The 13559-nt window shown below is 42.8% G+C and overlaps 1 protein-coding gene across 10 annotated transcripts in view; it reads left to right on the top strand.

Moving 5' to 3' along the window:
• Window positions 1–13559, top strand: part of LOC112217314 (AT-rich interactive domain-containing protein 1B-like) — a 109856-nt gene that overhangs the window by 29361 nt on the left and 66936 nt on the right. The gene's annotated exons all lie outside the window — the stretch shown is intronic.

Raw genomic sequence — 13559 nt, 5'->3', positions numbered from 1 at the left:
TGCACTCGTTTCAATTCTTCACATTCACAACAGTAAGTTTGCAGATCGCCATAATTGTTAATAAGTATCTTGTAATGTGTTAAATTGTCCTGTTATGGTGAAAAAAACATTAGCCTACATTTTAACTCAATGTTGTCAGATATGTTCTGGTAACTATATGAGCTGGCTAGATGGCTAACAAGCTAGCAACAAACCGAGACATTGTCTAGAAAGTTGTTTTTAGTTGCCTGGCTTGCTAGATTGACATATCCTAAATAAATGTTTAAAATGCTGTGTTTTTTTTTGGTGCAAAAAAAAATAGAGCAGGTAACATTGCTAATTGGACCAGGCTGCTGCGATGTCATGCACACTACCGTTATTGTGTTTGTACTTTTTCATAATGACAAGGACAAGTTTGATGTCGTACAACAACAATGGAACGTTCATGATTTAATGCGTACCGAAGACGGTAAGGTGACGTTTCAGGAGCCCCTTTTAGGGGTTGGTGGAAATAAAAGTACAGGCTTTGTCACCGGCAATACCTTTCAGATATGAAGAAAAGTTGTCGGAATGCCAAAGTTGATGGGGTTTTGTCTCATGTTTGAAAGGGATATTGATGTAATACCTGGGGCTCATTTGATGAGAGAGCGCCTCTGAGAAGAAATACAAAGCGAGCAAGGGAAGAGGGAGGGAGGGAGGGAGTGTATAGTGGTGCTGGCTGGATGGCGTAATGAGAGATTGACCTTGAGTAAAATTCTCTGGGGTTTCCAGTGTGATATCTGAGGAGAGCGGTACACGCACTGCAGCGAGCTGCTCCATCATATTGCTAAGCTTCTTTTTATTCCCACACTCCTAACTGTATCATTTTCATTTTCTCTTAGATGACGGCAAGATTGATAGAGAAACATTTTCAATTTCTGTCCACTCCCACTGTTTTTGACAGAGAGGATGGGGGAAATATGCAGGTGAAATGAGACTGTTGCCCTCGATTGCCACGGTTCCTGCTAAAACCACAGTCCCAAGATGGCCGCCAGCGTGCTTGTTAGACCAGTGTTTATGGTGAAACTGGGGGTTGTAATGATGAAGCTCGGCTGCTAACAACAGTGTGTGTGAACTCTGTCAGGGGCCACCAAACAAGACGAGGGGGCGCTTCTAAGTTATCTCCTTATAGGATCCCTACACATTGTTCCAGCAGCCACAAATCCCAATCAGATTCTAGACCCTGTGCGAGTGATGAAGAGCTTATCAGTGGCAGTCTGTATTGAGCTCTGCGTGTTTCCCCCGTGACTCAGTCTCTCTCCTCCGACAGCCTTAATTAGCTTTGTGTGTGTGTGTTGCCTTCCTGAGACAATGAGTCAGCGGACACCCCGGGAAACGGGTGTGTGTTTGATACAATGAAGCCGGGAGAAAGGAACAGAAAGAGGGGGGAGGCTCCCCTCTCGGACATGGGTTTTCATTGATGAGGAGTGAGTGTGAGCGCGTCCCTAATGTTACCCTATTCCCTATAAGGTGTAGGGCTCTGGTCAGAAGTAGTGCACTCTATAGGGAATATGTTGTCATTTGGAACGCACCCTGTGTTTGGTAACTGCAGCCTGGCTGTTGTGTCGTATCTCTGTGAAAAACGGTCTCGAGTGAGGGAGTAGGAAAAATCCTCCAAGCTAGCTGCCAGGGTCCAAGCCTTCCCCGGTATTTCACTGAGAATATTAATGCTACTCTCAGACAAGCCAAGGAGCCTTTTATCAGCTGTGATGGAGCTGGACTGGAGGTTACATTACACTCTGCAGGAAAGATGGTTTTGACCTTAGTCGGCTTGAAAGTAGAGTAGCTTTTCTCCCTCAGCTCCATTTGACTAGATATTCAGTGCATTTGGAAAGTATTCAGACCCCTTGACCTTTTCTACATTTTGTTACGTTACAGCCTTACACTAAAATGGATTAAATAAAAACAATTCCCTCATCCATATACACACAATACCCCATAATGACAAAGCGAAAACAGGTTTAGATTTGAATCAAATCTATAAAAAAATAAAAAAACAACCTTGTATACTGAAGTATTCAGACCCTTTGCAATGAGACTCGGAATTGAGCTCAGGTGCATCCTGTTTCATTGATCATCCTTGAGATGTTTCTACAACTTGATTGGAGTGCACCTGTGGTAAATTCAATTGATTGGACATGATTTAGAAAAGGCACACACCTGTCTATATACCCACAGTTGACAGTGCATGTCATAGCAAAAACCAAGCCATGAGGTCGAAGGAATTGTCCTTAGAGCTCCGGACAGAATTGTCTCGGCACAGACCTGAGGTATTGTGTGTAGAATGAGGGGAGGAGATGTAATTCATTTTAGAATAAGGCTGTAATCAAAGGTAGAAAAAGTCAAGGGGTCTGAATACTTTCTGAATGTGCTGTAGGCCTGTAGTTCACCAGAAGTCTTGAACCCGTTCAGGCAGCCCTTCTACTCTCATTGTCTTGTTCTCTATGGTAACAGCACAGCCTTGCAGACCGCTGCAACTTGACAAGTGTTTTCTTCTCAAATGATTCACTAGAATTAATTGGTGATTAAGTGTCGGCTCCTATTTTTTAACCAAAAAAAAAAAAACGCTCAAGCCTGCTAGTATATCAATTACCGGGGATGTAAAATGACCAGCATTCACCAGGCAGGGCAGGCACACACTGGTCAGATGCAAATCCCTTTTAAAATGGGCAAACTTTTTTTAGAGCAATTTATTTTTATTTTTAATTTTTTGGGGGGCTACTGCTTAAGAGACCGATTGCCTGGGTTTGGTAGTGCTCCAGTCCTCCCTGTCATAATAAGCAACAGAGGACATGGGAATTTTCAATAACCTAATCTATATTCCTTTAACTGTGAGGTCTGAGGGTATTGTCAGCAATAAGCATATGCCCATAGTTTAATTCCACTGTTTGCACTGATACTGTGTGCCCTAGGAAGAAGCCCACTGTGGGTAGCCCACTCAGTACCATTGGCTCAAATGCAAATGTCACTGACATGTATGTCTTGGATCAGCCAATCAGAAAAGCACTAATAAATAAACAAGCAACCCAGAAAAAGGACAACAAAAATTCCAAATTAGCATATACAGTTGAAGTCAGAAGTTTACATACACCTTAGCCAAATACATTGCTCACAATTCCTGACATTTAATCCTAGTTAAGATTCCTTGTCCTAGGTAATTTAGGATCACTACTTTTATTTTAAGAATGTGACATGTCAGAATAATAGTAGGGAGAATTATTTTAGCTTTTATTTCTTTCATCACATTCCCAGTGGGTCAGAAGTTTATGTACACTCAATTAGTATTTGGTTGCATTGCCTTTAAATTGTTTAATTTGGGTCAAACGTTTCAGGTAGCCTTCCACACGCTTCCCACAATAAGTTGGGTGAATTTTGTCCCATTCCTCATGACAGAGCTGGTGTAACTGAGTCAGGTTTGTTGGCCTCCTTGCTCACACACGCTTTTTCAGTTCTGCCCACAAATGTTCTATAGGATTGTTGTCAGGGCTTTGTGATGGCCACTCCAATATCTTGACTTTGTTGTCCTTAAGCCATTTTGCCACAACTTTGGAAGTATGCTTGGGGTCATTGTCCATTTGGAAGACCCATTACGACCAAGCTTTAACTTCCTGACTGATGTCTTGAGATGTTGCTTCAATATATCCACCTACATTTCCTACCTCATGATGCCATCTATTTTGTGAAGTGCAGCAGTCCTTCCTGCAGGAAAGCACCCCCACAACATGATGCTGCCACCCCGTGCTTCACGGATGGGATGGTGTTCTTCGGCTTGCAAGCCTCCCTCTCTTTCTCCAAACATAACTATGGTCATTATGGCCAAACGGTTCTGTTTTTGTTTCATCAGACCAGAGGACATTTCTCCAAAAAGTACGATCTTTGTCCCAATGTGCAGTTGCAAACCGTGGTCTGGCTTTTTTATGGCAGTTTTGGAGTGGTGTCTTCTTCCTTACTGAGTGGCCTTTCAGGTTATGTCGATATAGGACTCGTTTTACTGTGCATAAATATACTTGTGTACCTGTTTCCTTTTTACCAAGAGCCTATTCTTGTAGGGTGTTGCTATAGACCACAGAGTGCTAAAAGTTGGTATTTTTATTATATTTGTGAAATGCTTGATAATGTATGTGATATCAACAGAGGTATATTTTCTGTGAGACCTAAATATTGACTGTTTATCATCAAGCTGTCCACTCAAAAGTAATCTTCAAGCTGTGACTGATGCCTGCAATCTGGTTCAGGTTCAAGTCAACCTACTAGGGTATTTACAAACGGAACAGGAACTAAATTATCTTGACCACATATAATAGCAGTATCCACACCCATCGGATGTAGTGATCATCATATAGTAACCACATCTAGAAAAACAAAGTTCGAAAGACTGGACCTAAAATTGTGTATAAGCGTTCATGCAAGAGGTTTTGCAATGATTCCTATGTCGAAGATATGAGAGAGAAACAACCTGATGTTGCACTTGAAACATTCATTAAATAGCTTCTTCCGGTTACTGAAAGGCATGTGCCCATCAACAAATCCCCATGGGTAGATGATGACTTGAAAAATTGTATGGCTGAGAGGGATGAGGCAAAGGGAATAGCAAATAAGTCTGACAACACAGCAGATTGGCAAACATACAGTAAATTGAGAAGTCACGTAACTAAACAAAAAGAAGGAACTTTACTTTGGAACAAAGATAAATAATATAAAGAATGATAGTAAAAGGCTCTGGAGTACCTTAAATGAAATTCTAGACAAAAAAGCATTGAGGCAGATGGGTTGTTCATAACAACACTTTATTTTTCGTTGACAAGATGATTAGCAAATTTAGGCATGACCTACAAACACAAGTACGGAGCCTTCATATTCATGCATAACGGACCAAATAATGAAAGACGAGCGCTGTAGTTTTGAATCCTGCAAAGCTAGCATGGAAGAGGTGAAAGCATCTACAAATAAGGACAAACCACCTGGTACTGACAACCTGGATGTTAAATTACTGAGGTTGGTAGTGAAATACATTGCGACTCCTGTAAGCATTTCATTGTAAGGTGCCACTAGTTGTAGCGGCGCGTGTGACAAATAAAAATTGAATTGATTCCTATTTGCCACATCTTCAATTTAAGCCTTGAAGACGGTGTGTGCGCCCTCAGACCTGGAGGGAAGCAAAGGTCGTACCGCTGCCAAAGAATAGCAAAGTACTCTTTAATTGTTCAAACAGCCAACCAATCAGCATCATACCGGTGCTTATCAATCTTTTGGGAAAAACTGTTTAACCAAATAGTGTTATTTTCCAGAAACCAAATGAAGACTTTCCGCATTCTTATAGGGAAGGGCACTCGACATGAATGAAGGGCACTGACACAAATGACTGATGATTGGATGAAAGAAATTGACTAAACCAGGGTGTACGCGGGTCCTTACATTCATTTATCTAAATGAAAGGCCTTAAATGTCTTATTGTCCTAAACAATGCGAAGGGAGATGACTACGGTGTTTCAGCAATGTTGTGCAGCTGTTAAATTGTTGCCATCGCCGCTCAAATTATAGCCTACTCCTTTTCAAGATGCTACAGCGCTTCTCATGTAGCCTACGACTCTGTGTACAAAATGGATAGCCAAGTCTAAACATTGCTTGTAGCTCGGCTAGTTAGCTCACTCGTTAGCTAGCTAACCATTTAGCTATTGAATGATTTGGTCAAACAGCAAAGTGCATTATCTTCATAATTCCTCAAAAGAAAGTGACTGCCCTGCCCATGTACCTGTTTCGCTGGGGCCTGCTGCAGTGGTAATGAGCGAGCCACTTTTTACTGACTTTCCCGCTGCGCTCCTGTAGGAAGTAGGCACCTCGGAGGGGGAGGGTTGTGATATATGGCTAATATTCCACGGATAAGGGCTGTGTCTAGGCAGTCCGCACTGCGTTGTAAGAACAGCCCTAAGCCGTGTTATATTGACAATATACCACATGTAGATTTCGGCATTAGTGCGTAAGAAGGACTAATCTACCATCCACGATAGCGCGTGGTAACACTCTGGGCTCTACAATGTGAGCAATTAGGAAAAATAGTCAAGTATTGCCAAAAGTGAGTTGTGACTTATAGCAAAATAAATGCTGCAGTAGCTGTTTTCAAAGTATTTCTGTCGTTTTTGTTTCATATTTGGAAATGCACAAAGAAATCTGAATCCTAAAGATTCGTTTTTAGAAGCAATGGGCACAGGCATAAACGTTGGTCTAATTTACTCAAGTCTACTAAAGAGACTTGTCCTCGTGTTTCTTGGCTATTTACAGTGGGGCAAAACAGTATTTAGTCAGCCACCAATTGTGCAAGTTCTCCCACTTAAAAAGATGAGAGGCCTGTAATTTTCATCATAGGTACACTTCACCTATGACAGACAAAATGAGAGAGGAAAAAATCCAGAAAATCACATTGTAGGATTTTTAATGAAATTATTTGCAAATTATGGTGGAAAATAAGTATTTGGTCACCTACAAACAAGCAAGATTTCTGGCTCTCACAGACCTGTAACTTCTTCTTTAAGAGGCTCCTCTGTCCTCCACTCGTTACCTGTATTAATGGCACCTGTTTGAACTTGTTGAACTTGTTATCAGTATAAAATACATACAAACTTGTATGTATACCAGCCACTGTGGCAGGTAGATTTAAAAATAAATATATATTTTAGGCCCTGGTAATAAACTCAGCAAAAAACAAAATGTCCTCTCACTGTCAACTAAGTTTACTTTCAGCAAACTTTACGTGTAAATATTTGTATGAATATAACAAGATTCAACAACTGAGACATAAACTGAACAAGTTCCACAGACTAACAGAAATTGAATAATGTGTCCCTGAACAAAGGGGGGGGGGGTGTTAAAAATCAGTCAGTGAAGAGCACTTTTTTTGTCAGTCCTGTCTTGTCCAGCGACGGTGGGTTTGTGCCCATAGGCAACGTTGTTGCCGGTGATGTCTGGTGAGGACCTGCCTTACAACAGGCCTACAATCCCTCAGTCCAGCCTCTCTCAGCCTTTTGCGGACAGTCTGAGCACTGATGGAGGGGTTGTGCGTTCCTGATGTAACTCGGGCAGTTGTTGCCGTGCTGTACCTGTCCTGCAGGTGTGATGTTTGGATGTACTGATCCTGTGCAGGTGTTGTTACACGTGGTCTGCCACTGTAAGAACGATCAGCAGTCTGTCCTGTCTCCTTGTAGCACTGTCTTAGGCGTCTCACGTACGGACATTGTAATTTATTGGCCTGGCCACATCTGCAGTCCTTTTGCCTCCTTGCGGCATGCCAAAGGCACGTTCGCGATGATGAGCAGGTGTTTGGTGTTTTTCAGAGTAAGTAAAAATGCTTCTTTTTAGTGTCCTATGTTTTCATAACTGTGACCTTAATTGCCTACCGTCTGTAAGCTGTTAGTATCATAACGACCGTTCCACAGGTGCATGTTCATTAATTGTTTATGGTTCTTTGAACAAGCATGGGAAACGGTGTTTATACCCTTTACAATGAAGATCTGTGATGTTATTTGGATTTTGATGAATTGTCTTTGAAAGACACGGCCCTGAAAAGGGGAAATTTCATTTTTTTGCTGAGTTTACTTGTCACAGGTGAAGAGAGGATGTTCTCAGCTTTGTGCAGGTATATTTTACAACCAAGAAATTGATGGATTTGAGATATGGAGTGCGCGAAATGAGCATTTGCCATTGTGAGCGCATTGGTCTCTACGAGCACATCGGTCTCATTGACTCTCAGACTATCCCGCAGGTGAAGAAGCAGGATGTGGAGGTGTTGGTCTGCAGTTGTGAGGCCAGCTGGATGTACTGCCAAATTTTCTAAAATGCTGTTGGGAGGCAGACATTCCTGCAGTCAGCATGCCAACTGCACACTCCCTCAACTTGAGACTGTGTTGTGTGACAAAACTGCACATTTTAGAGTGGCCTTTTATTGTCCCCAGCACCTGTGTAATGATCATGCTTGTTTAGTCAGCTTCTTGATATGCCACACCTGTCAGGTGGATGGATTATCTTGGCAAAGGAGAAATGCTCACTAACAGGGATGTAAACAAATTTGTGCACACAATTTGAGAGAAATATGCTTTTAGTGTGTATGGAATATTTCTGGTATTTATTTTTTGGGGGAACACTTTGCATGTTGTTTTTATATTTTTGTTCAGTGTACATTTAGAGGTAGTGATCTAGCTAATGTTTTCTATAAATATGGGAATATTAGCAGGTTTGTGGCGCACACAGACCTCAATTGGTATTGAATTGCATTTCAAATGTTATTAAAGGTCTTACATCTTAAATTCCAAACCAAAATGATTTCATTTCAGGTGACTAAGACGAGACAATTATCTCTGTAAATAAATCTGACAAAGTGGACTGGACAAGAGTTTTTGGAGAGATTGAGAGCTTTTCAGTGATAGGCACAATTATTTGCAGCACAGATGCACAGTTCTGTTCAGCAGTGGGAAGGAAACTCCACACCTGGAACACACACCGACATCAGCTAGTGAACTGCGGGGGAGCAAGCGATGAGTGTGGGCAGACAGTTTCCCCTTCCGATTAGACCTATTGCGCAGACGACCCTTTCTTCTCCGTAGCTAACCAGTCACCACCAGCCTTCTAATTAGCTGCCCTTTACATGGTTAAGAAACACACGCTGCTATACTAAATTCAAAATAATAGCTGCATTGAGTTTAATAGTAAAACGACTGTCTCGCTATGTTTCTCTCCCCTGAGTATAGAAAAGTAGGCGGTCTTTGAATTTGTAGTCTCGCTCAACCCTCCCACTTTCTGCACTGCATTTCATAGCCAGGTTCTGAAGCCAACGTAGCAAAGTCTCCCTTGTTTCCTCTGTGAAGACTGCTTGATTCTAGCCCTTGCCATTCAAAAGATATGACCCATAATACTGACGCTGTGTTTTTTTTTTTTTTTTATCATGCATTTAAATAGACCACATTTTACATTCATGAAGCACATTGTGGGCTGTTCTAAAACTAGGCTACTTGCGGACCGGGCCATTAACCATTTGTTTAGGAGACAACTTGTTCAATAATTTTACCAGGCTAGCTATAGCTAACAACCTGGGGCGGGTTCAGCTGGACGCAACGATTTTGGAACATTCAGATAGAAATATGCTATGTAGAACACACGTGTGTCTCTCTGACATGTTGATTAAGGAGTGGGGTCTCTTCATGGACGTTCGAAAACGTTTTGCAATGAAACGTGGCCCTGATAACATTACCAGTATCCTATATGCAAACATTTGGTGGCACAGAAAGAAAGGAAAAGGGATGGCAAGCAATTTATTGACTAAATCCTTCTTGCCACTACACTATATCTGACTGGGTAAATCACTTTATGTTGAGTTAATGTGGACCCAGTGACTCAGATTTGAGCACTTCGACCAGGACTCGAGCACCGGGGCATGGACTTTAGCCATAGGTAGTTACTCGTGTCTCTGACTCGGACTTGAGCACAGGGGGCTCGAGTTTGTGACTCAACTACATCACTGGGTGAAACAGTCATTACCCAGTGGGCACACACTGGTTGAATACATTTCATTTCAATGAAATGACGTTGAACCAACGTGGAATAGGCATTGAATTGACGTCTGCCCAGTAGGTAGCTCTTGTTCAGTCATTAGACACCAATGTGGCTGCGGTACCTGTGGAACGTTGATAACAATGGCAATGACCGAGTGACGGAGGGGCAACCCACACTACTTTGCAAATACTTTGCTGCACCGTCTGGTGATTGTGCTACTTCTCTCTTTCGTTCACTCGTTCTGCGTGTGTGTGTCTGTGCAAGATCTACAGTATTTAGGCTGGTTTAGGTATTTAAATGACCAGATAATTAATATATTCTTGTATATGTCATATTTCTGCTGTTGGAAGAGAATAGGATGTTATACAGAAAAATATGTTGCTAGGACAAGGCTATGTATATTTGTGCACATGGAGGTCGGTGAACATTCAGATAGAAATATGCTATGTAGAACAAACATGCGTCTCTATGTTGATTAAGGAATTACGTCTCTATTCAAAGATGGCGCCGAGGAACATGGCTGACGTTTTTCATTCTCCCAACCAATTGTGCTATTTTGTTTTTTTACTTATTGTGTAGATAATGTTGCTGCTCTTATGATGAAAATAACTTCTGGATATCAGAACAGTGATTACTTGACGTGGACTGGAAGAAACTTTTTCCTTTAACGAGTCCAACGAGAAGGATATCCTGCTTTCACTGGAACAGGCCCAGATGTACACCTTTTGTGTGAAGAAAAGACTCACGAAAAGGGGCCGCACATCGGGCAGCCTTCTGAGAATCTGTAGGCGAGCGAGTGAACTCCCACTGCCATCTGTTCTTCTTGCTAACGTGCAATCATTGGAAAATAAAATTGATGGATGACCTACCATTTAAGATTATCCTACCAATGGGACATCAAAAACTGTAACATCTTATGTTTCACCGAGGCGTGGCTGAAAGACGATACGGACAATATAGAGCTAGCGGGATTTTCCATGCATCGGCAGAACAGACGGTACCTCTGGTAGATGAGGGGTGGGGGTGTGTGTCTATTTGTCAACTGCTGGTGCGCAATGTCTAATATTAAAGAAGTCTTGAGGTATTACTTGCCTGAGCTAGAATGCCGTATGATAAGCTGTAGACCACACTATCTACCAAGAGAGTTGTCATCTAAATTATTCGTAGCCGTCTATTTACCACCACTGAACGAAACTGGCACTAAGACCGCTCTCAACCAACTCTATAAGGCCATAAGCAAAGAAGAAAATGCTCACCCAGAAGTTGCGCTCCTAGTGGCTGGGGACCTTAATGCAGGCAAACTTAAATCAGTTTTACCAAATTTTTATCAGCATGTCACATGCAAACCAGAGGGGAAAAAATCATAGACCATCTTTACTCTACACACAGAGAAGCATACAAAGCTCTCCCCCGCCCTCCATTTGGCAAATCTGACCATAATTATATCCTCCTGATTCCTGCTTAGAAGCAAAAACTAAAGCAGGAAGTACCCGTGACTCGCTCAATATTGAAGTGGTCAGATGATGCAGGTGCTACACTACAGGACTGTTTTGCTAGCACAGACTGGAATATGTTCTGGGATTCATCCAATGGCATTGAGGAATACACGACCACAGTCAGGCTTCATCAATAAGTGCATCGACGACGTCGTCCCCACAGTGACTGTACATACATATCCCAACCAGAATTCATGGATTACAGGCAACATCCGCATCGAGCTAAAGGCTAGAGCTGCCACTTTCAAATGAATCCGGATGCTTATTAGAAATCCCGCTATGCCCTCAGACGAACCATCAAACAAGCAAAGCGTCAATAACAGATTAATATTGAATCCTACTACACCAGCTTAATGTGGCAGGGCGTGAGAACTTTTACCGGTTTACAAAGGGAAACCCAGACGCGAGCTGCCCAGTGACGAAAGTCTACCAGACGAGCTAAATGCCTTTTTATGTTAGCTTCGAGGCAAGCAACACTGAAGCATGCACAAGAGCACCTGCTGTTCTGGATGACTGTGTGATAATGCTCTCTGTAGCCAATGTGAACAAAACCTTTTAAACAGGTCAACATTCACAAAGCCGCTGGGCCAGACGGATTACCAGGGCGTGTACTCCGAGCATGCACGGACCAACTGTCTTCACTGACATTTTCAACCTCTCCCTGATGAGTCTGTAATACCTTTGTTTCAAGCAGACCACCGTAGTCCCTGTGCCCAAGGAAGCGAAGGTAACCTGCCTAAATGATTACCGCCCCGTGGCACTCATGTCGGTAGCCATGAAGTGCTTTGAAAGGCTGGTCATGGCTCACAACAACAGTATCGTCCCGGACACCCTAGACCCACACCAATTCGCACACCGCCCCAACAGATCCACATATGACGCAATCTCAATCGCACTCCACACTGCCCATTTCTCACCTTGACAAAAGGAACACCTATGTGAGAATGCTGTTCATTGACTACAGCTCAGCGTTCAACACCATAGGTCCCACAAAGCTCATCACTAAGCTAATGACTCTTTGGGACTAAACGCCTTCCTCTCCAATTGGATCCTGGACTTCCTGACGGGCCGCCCCCGGGATGGTAAGAGTAGGCAACAACACTCTGATACTCCGCCACGCTGATACTTAACACTGGGGCCCCTCAGGGGTGTGTACTTACTCCCCTCTTGTATTCCATATTCACCCACGACTGCGTGGACAAACATGACTCCAGCACCATCCTTAAGTATGCTGATGACGACAATGGTAGGCCTGATCACCGAAAACGATGAGACGGCCTATAGGGAGAACTGGCCAGGTGCCAGGACAACAACCTCTCCCTCAATGTGAGCAATACAAAGGAGCTGATCGTGGACTACAAGAAATGGTGGGCCAAACAGGCCCCCATTAACATTGACAGGGCTATAGCGGAGCGGGTCGAGAGTTTCAAGTTCCTTGGTGTCCACATCACCGACAAACTAACATGGTCCAAACATACCAAGACAGTTGTGAAGAAGGCACCACATAACCTGGTATGGGTCATCAGATCCAAATGACAAAAATGTAACTAAGACGTAACAAAATTTTAGTCAAAATGACTAAGACTAGGCTAAATCTAAAAAGTGTGGTGTACTGGCTTGAGCCATTGTTTTCTGTTTTTACTACTGACTTCCCACTGACCTTGGATAAAGCTTGTGTCTATGTACACTGACGGCTCAATAGTATACACGTCAGCTAGGACAGTAAAATAAAATAACTGGCACCTTTAACATAGCGCTCCAGTCAGTTTTAGAATGGGTAACTGCCAATAGGCTGGTGCTAAATATCGCAGAAACGAAAAGCATTGTTTTTGGGACAAATCACTCGCTCAACTCTAAACATATAGATATATTATTCAATAATGAGACGATTGAGAAAGTTGAGGCTAAACTGCTGGGTGTAATCGTAGATAGCAAGCGGTCATGGTCATGTCTGCTAAAATGGGAATTAGGTCTGCCCATGATAAGGCGTTGCTTAAGGCGACCAGTCCTACGGGCCCTAATTTTGTCGTACCTGGACTACTGCCCAGTTGTGTGGGCAGATGCTGCAAAGAAGGACATGGGAAAATTTGCAGTTGGTCTAGAACAGAGCAGCGCGTACTACACTTCGATGTACACGGGGAGCGAATGTCAGTAATATGCATGTCAATCTCTCCTGGCTCAAAGTTAAGGAGAGATTGAGTCACTGTTGGTCTTTTTGTGTGAGCTGTTGAAGGTACCGAACTGTCTGTTCAAGCTTTTGGCACACAGTTCGGGCACTCATTGGTACCACACAGGACATGCAACCAGAGGTCTCTTCACAGTCCCCAGGTCCAGAACAGAGGCTGGGAAAAACACATTATTCAATAAAGCCATGACTAAATAGATCCCTTTGCCACCCCAGGTAACTCAAGACAGCAATAAAACCAGATAAACGAACACAATACGGCACGATGACGACGGGGACTGTGAAGACACACAAACGTTTATGTATTTTGCATTGCGTTA

The sequence above is a fragment of the Oncorhynchus tshawytscha genome, linkage group LG18 (genome assembly GCF_018296145.1).
Source record: "Oncorhynchus tshawytscha isolate Ot180627B linkage group LG18, Otsh_v2.0, whole genome shotgun sequence".
In the NCBI taxonomy this organism is placed as follows: Eukaryota; Metazoa; Chordata; class Actinopteri; order Salmoniformes; family Salmonidae; genus Oncorhynchus; species Oncorhynchus tshawytscha.
This window is presented reverse-complemented; position numbering and strand designations above follow the sequence as displayed.